The sequence below is a fragment of the Echinops telfairi genome, unplaced genomic scaffold (genome assembly GCF_000313985.2).
Source record: "Echinops telfairi isolate 266 unplaced genomic scaffold, ASM31398v2 ScPeMD7_12;HRSCAF=54, whole genome shotgun sequence".
Classification (NCBI taxonomy): domain Eukaryota; kingdom Metazoa; phylum Chordata; class Mammalia; order Afrosoricida; family Tenrecidae; genus Echinops; species Echinops telfairi.
In genome coordinates, this window is record NW_022103909.1 from 4,391,958 (window position 1) to 4,398,900 (window position 6,943).

At 43.8% G+C, this 6,943-nt stretch overlaps 1 pseudogene; it reads left to right on the forward strand.

Annotated features, from left to right (window-relative positions):
• The first annotated feature begins 1,551 nt into the window (after positions 1-1,551).
• LOC123521362 overlaps positions 1,552-6,943 on the forward strand; it is an 8,856-nt pseudogene continuing 3,464 nt past the window's right edge.

Here is a 6,943-nt window from a genome sequence, read left to right on the forward strand (position 1 = left end):
TTAAAATACCATGGTCCATAAAGACATGTTCCATATTCTACTTTGGTGAATGGTGATAGGGCATTAAAGTATGTGAGTGGCCATCCAAGATACAACTAATGGACTTTTCTCATCAGCACAAAAAAGAGTAAAGAAAATCAGAGACTCAAAAAAAATGAGTCCAAAGTTCTAATGGACCATGCAAATTTGCCTGAAACCCTAAGAGCCAGTATCCAGCTTCCACTGCGGACCCCTATGATTGGGATTACCATGGAGGTCCTGGATCGAGTCAGAGAAAAATGTAGAACAAAATTTTTAATAATAAAAAGGCCAAACTTACCAATCTGATGGAGACTGATGGAACCCCGAGACTATGGCCCTTCTTGTACATCAACCCACAAGGTGAACTCACTCTGGGAGCTCACCTTTTAGCCAAACAATAGATGGGCCTATACAGTGAACAGAACACCCATGAAGAACATTTAACCACAGAAGATCAAAAGGACAGCGTTTGGCCCCCCTAAAAATTCAGAAGACCATGGGAAGAGTTGGAGGAAATCATGCTGAGCAAAGTCAGCCAATCACAAAAGGAGAAGTACAGTATGAGTCCTCTGAGGTAAGTGTAATCAGCACGGTAGGTATAGAATGAGAAGCCACCTACCTATATCATAACAGTTGGGTTGAGATACAGGGAATTGGGAGGAGGTGGGACCAAACCCAAGGAAATACATGTTGGTCTAACACAATAATGGAAAAGGAGAGGGGGGGTGGGAGAAAAGGAGGGGGTTAGAAATTTCAGAAGACAAGAAGGGGTGGGAAAGAGGGGTAAATGGAAATGGGGAACCCAGGTAGGAAGTGAGGAGAGTGGTGTTACCCTGAAGGGATTGCAACTAAATTAATGAAGCAAAATGTTATAAATTGTTGAATGGGAAACAAATTGTCTCTGTAAACTTTCATCCAAATCACAATAAAAGTCAAAAAATTTTTTGTTTGTTTTTTTAATCTAATGGATTTAGCAATAAACATAAAGGACGTTCAGTTTCAAGTAGTGGTAGCAGAATCCAGACTGAAAAGAATTTAGAAAGGAAAAGGAGGTCATGTAGGGGAAAAGGTATCAGACAATTATTTTGTTTCTTGTGTAATTTTTTTTATTAAATACTTTATTGGGGGCTCTTACATCTATACATTCATCCATTGTGTCAAGCACATTTGTACATATGCTGCCATCATCCTTTTCAAAGCATTTTCTTTCTGTTTGAGCCCTTGATATCAGCTCCTCATTTCCCCCCTCCCCTCCCCCACCCTCCCTCATGAACCCTTGATAAGTTATAGATTATTATTTTCATGTCTTACACTGACCGATGTCTCCCTTCACCCACTTTTCTGTTGTTCATCCCCCTGGGAGGGGGTTATATGTTGATCCTTGTTATTGATTCCCCTTTTCTCCCCCCCAACTTCCCCTTATCCTCCTGGTATCTCAGTTCTCATTGCTGGCCCTGAGGGGTTTATCTATCCTGGATTCCCTGTGTTGGGAGCTCTTATCTGTAGCAGTGTGCATGTTCTGGTCTAATCCAATTTGTAAGGGAATTGAGGTCATGATAGAGGGGGGAAGGAAGTATTAAAGAACTAGAGGAAAGTAGTGTGTTTTATCTATCGGTGCTATATTGCACCATGACTGGCTCATCTCTCCCTTTGAGAGGATCCTGTGTAAATCATATTAAAGGGGTCATGCAATGAATTCTACAAGTATTCCTCCCCCCACCTCACACACATCACACATGTCAGGTCTTGCTTCCTCAATTAGATGAAAAGGTCCTAGAAAAAAAGTGGCTATGCTACTGCTTATGAATTCCCCACACTACCTAGGATGGGCCTGGACTCACTGTAGATTTTTAGCAAAGGAGTGTTGAATACAAAAGCTTATTGTTGTTGTTATGATGTCAAATCAATTCCAACTCCTGGCCACCCTATATAGTTATATAAGAATATACTGCTTCATAGTGTTTTCTGGGTGGATTTAAACTGCCAATCTTTCAACTAGCAGTTGAACACTTGAACGGTTTGTGCCACCCAGGGATCCCAAAACAGTTTACTAAATGCTAATAAATTGCTAACCATGATAATAGTAAATGAAAATATACACAGCACAAAGCTCCTCCCTTAATTATCTGATTCAACAAACTTGTCTGCAATATCCTAGGGTAGTTTGCTAGGGACTAGGACTCACATTTTAATGGAGAGATATAGGCATTCAAATAAATAATTAAAATTCCATAAAGACTATAAAGGAAAATATTTTATGCTAAACTGCTGTGCACAAATGAACTCTAGTGGCACCCTGGCTAAAGCACTCTGCTGTGAACTAAAAGACCAACTGTTTGAAATTAGCACTGGTCAGTGGAAGAAAGATGTGGCAATCTGTTCACATAAAGATTACAGCCTTGGGAACGCTACAGAGTAGATCTACTCTATCTTAGAGGAGTACCATGAGTTGGAATTCACTTGACAGCAGTGAGCTTGGTTTGATTTTTGGCTTAATGTGTATGAGAATAAATTTATTGCCAGAATACTACATGTATGTTTATGTAAGTTTTTTAAATTGCCAGTAAAAAGCATGAACTATTGAAAATATATTTTTGGCTTCCCATATTTGCATACTGTTATAACGAGAAAGAAAAGGAATAGGTTAACTACATCCCTTGCTTTCCCATTTATATATTTAATAGACTATTGGTGTTCAAATAGGGTTTTTTTTAATCTAGATTTCATTGTGACATGCTGGGGGAGGAAAAAGAACACTTCATTTGCATAAGGAACAGATGGGTCTGAGAATTATACTCCACTGCATAAACCCTTTTCTCTTTTATTTTGCCCTCTGTCAATTTTATAAAGAACTGAAACAATTGAAGAGATGCCATATTTCTTTTTTTTTTTTAATTATAAAGAAAATAAAATTTAAGACTGCATCTCACATCGCCCTCCAAAAAGGGTATCTGTACTCTTTCCAACAATGTCTGGTGTGTTTCATTATTAATATATTGAGAGAAGGATTTTGAATGAACTATTCATTATTCTTTACACTTCCCTATAATAGCTCATTCTTATTTTTGGTGGTTAAGTGTACTTTGGGGTTCAGAAAGGAGTATATAGGAGTCCATTCGTCCTCAATCCTATCTCTTTACTGGAATATATTTTTACTTGCCAGAGGGAAGGAGATGGTATTTAGGATTATTTTCCTACAAAATACACAAGAAGTAGTTACAATGTGTATTGGGGTTTATATTTTCCTCCAAAAAACGATGGCAGCAAATTTGAACAAGAAAAGCAGAGCGGTGGATGGCAGCCTGGAAAAATCCATGGCTGCCACTATCACACCACAACCTGCAGCAGCTGTCCAAGTGCCGCCCTCCCATGCCCTGCTCAGCCTGCCAGCGCAGCAGGAATGAATGGGCTCTGCAGAGCACTGTCAGCACTGCGGGTGCTGCAGACCCTGAAAACCTGTCACTGCCAGCTAACAAGAAAAAACTGTCTGCTGAAATATAATTTTCAGCTTTAAACCTCTTCCTCTGATACTGCAACACCAGGTAGGAGTACCCAGTTCAGAGGCTTATCTGTATATAGCCCATCTTTGTTAATAATGGAGCCTTTCTAAATAGCAAAAGAATGTAACTGCAATCCACTTCCTGGGCATGAAGCAAAGCCTTTTTGTCCCCAACGGGCAAGTGAGCAACCACTAGAGTCGCTGGTTGAATGGCATCGGTGTGTGGGTAGCTACAATTCCCCCACTTAGAAGCCCAACACAGAGAATATCAAGTGAATTGGTGTAAGACAGACATAAGGGAGAACTGCTGGGATTGAGTTGACAGCGCTCAAATGCCTGCAGGTGAAAGCAACATTATGACAAAATTGCCTTCTTTTTTACATTGTATATATCGTCTCTGCTTTTAATCTAGGATCTCGGTTGCTTTGATTGTTACTTTCCAGAAAAGAGAACAATGCAGAATATAGCTGCACAAACAGGTAGCATGTGCTTATGAAATCCATCCCTTTTTCTTGTGCTGTCCTAGTTCTTTGTCAGGAAAGACAATGCATTCTTAGGGCGAATACACCATACAGACTTCCAGTAAGCGGTGCTCCCTAGTAGACTATGTAACCACTTACTGCAGGTCCATTAGGGCTTAATGATTGCAGTGTGAAGTCCCTTGTGTGGTTCTTTGTTTAGGAAGGCTATTCTTTCCATTTCCACTTGGGTCTAGCTCTTTGGGCGGGTGGTGTCATAGAAGGTTAGAAAATAAATTTATTTCACCTGAGAAACCACTTTGGGTTGGCTCTGATACAGAAACTTTAAAAATCAAAAAGAAAATAAACGAACAGAGCACATTTCCACAAGTCATGTTAAGCACCCCTCCCCTCTTCTCTCCCTCTTGAGTTTTAAAGTAATCAGGGATGTTGAGTTCTCATCGAAATGTTGTTGAGTTTAGTGTAACAGGAGGAAGATGAGAGGAATTTCCCGTGCAGTATTTAATCTCAAAGCAAAAATCTACGATGAAGTGTAGGGTGGAAAAAAACCTTACATGGGTGATTTTTTTTTTTCTTTTTCTCATATGGGTGATTTTTGACTGTTGTTTTCACTTTAAGCACTATTAAATCCCCAGCCTTCTTTCTTCCTTACCGGTCCCCCTACCCCTCAAGACCGCACCCCTTAATGGATGCTCGATTGGCTGCTTTTGCTCGGTCTTTGTCTGAAAGATGCAGTCTGTAGATGCTAGAGAAAAAGGGGTGGGGGAGCGATTACCTCATCCCACGTCGCATGCACCAATCACCACTCTCCTGTGGTGGCTTCTCTGGGCAGATGGAGGGGTCTGGACCAACAGGAAAAGGTCCCGGCCCATCCCCATGGTGACTGAGTTGTATATAGGGAGCTGCATCCGCCCCTGTGCCGCAGGTTCTCTTACATCGACCGCCTAAGAGTCGCGCTGTAAGAAGCAGCAACCTCCCTCTCCTCTCCTCCGCCATCTGCCCGGAGCCGCGAAGCAGCAGCCATGGTAAGAATCCGCTGTGCCCCGCTCTTCGGGGCCGAGGGGTGGGCCCAGTTTCCCAGAAGCTACGGAGACAGCAGGAGCTGCTTTTCCTTTGCAATCTCTGGGCCGGGGTGGGCGCCTCGTGCTTTGTTTAGAGCTTTTGTCTGCCGCAGAGCCCTAAGCCGCGCGGCCGCAGCGCAGGGTGCGGGAGCGGAGCGAGCACTGCGCTCCCAGCGTCCCACGGGGACGGGAACAAAGGAGGCTCTGCGCCCGCCGCCGCGGCCTCTCGGGGTGATGAGCACGCCGAGGCTGGGAAAGGGGATCGTGGCGGCGGGCCGTGTGGGTGTGTGTGTGTGTGTGCACGGTCACAGTGTAACTCGTCCCTCGGCGAGGCTCCCTTCTCTCTCACGTGGTCCCCAGGGGCAGGGAGAGGAAGAACGAGGTGCCAAGGAAAGGAGGGCGACAAAACCGAGCTGAGGCTCGTAGGAAAAGATCCCGGCCGGCCCCGTCGGTACGGTCGAGAGATGCCCGTATCCTAACGGGGAACCGATTTCCTGCTGGAGCTCTGGCAGCCAGCGCCAGGGCGGCGCAGGGGAGGAGTTGTTTGTGTCTTGCTTCTCTGGCGTTGGAACCCCTGGGCGGGGTTCGGCCGCACTGAGCCTCTGGCCTCAGAAGACTTTTAATGTACACGTTTAATCGTTGCACCAATGTCGGGGTCGGAAGGGTTTTTATTCAACTGTTAAACTTAAATAAAACGATTTGCCCCGCGCTAGGAGCAAAATCACAGTTCACTTGACAAGCTCTTTAATGAATGTCTGGCCTGCCCCGCCCTGACGTGTGTGTGTGTGTGTGTGTGTGTGTGTGTTTTGCCCCAGTTTTGACAAGCCTTTTGTGAAGTGGGTTACCTTTATGCTCAGGACCCAGGGAAACGCCCTTTCCTGTCAAACCTCCCTCCCCCCCCTCCCCGCCCCCATTATATTACTGAATAGACAATGGAAGTCTTAAAGAACGAAGGGGAGGGGGGAAGGCAAGGAAGACAATGTCTATTGAATGTAATGAGAGTGAAAACCCTGTAGTGGGTAGTGAGCCCCAGAACCAAATTTTTTTTTTTTTCATTTAAATATTTCAGTATGCTCTCACTGGGTGTTTATTCTTTGTTTAGTAGCTTCTCCTGTAATAGTGTTTCTACCTTTAGAAGTGCTCGTCATTTTTCAGTTTTTTGCAGTGGAGAAGATTCTGGAGGGTAAAAAAGTCATTTCAGCAGTGAAATTACGGCAGACAAAGAAGAATTATACTCGGAACCAGCTGTCTTTTGTCCTAGTGCCTCTTCATTCATTCGTTTCTATTCAGGCACTTGGTCCCAGGCTAGGTCAGGGGAGGAAAACCGGCAACAGAGCACACTGAGAGCATGTAGGCAGTTGTTGGAAATAGAGCTTCCTCTGTTGAATAATGTAGCAGAGGGTGCAGGTTAGCGCAGGGCACAGCAAAGACAGCAGTGCAGGAGGAGACTAGACTGGGTGCTAGTCTCGTGGTACTGATGGAGTCTGCCGGCCAACTGCAGAAGGGAGTGGCTCCAAGCCTCAGCTGCAGTTTCAGATGTCCATGTGGAAAGCCTGGGCCCTCTTCAGAAAAACCTTTCCTTTCTTTAAGGAAGACATTAACTTAATTCCAATTAAATTTCACTTACTTCCTTTTGCAAATTCAGTTCTTTGAGTATTTAATATGAAAAACCTTCTTTTCAGGCTGTAGGAACAATGGTGAAGCACCATGTGAGCCAGAGAGACATTAGTATGCAGACCACACCCATCTGCAGCATTTATTGCTAGTGCTGTTTTTAAATGGCTTTTATTATGCTAGATAGGGAACTTCAAATACATTTGAAGGCTATATCACTGGAAAGGTTTTTAGGGACTTACTGAAAACTCAATATGCTAATAAAGCCC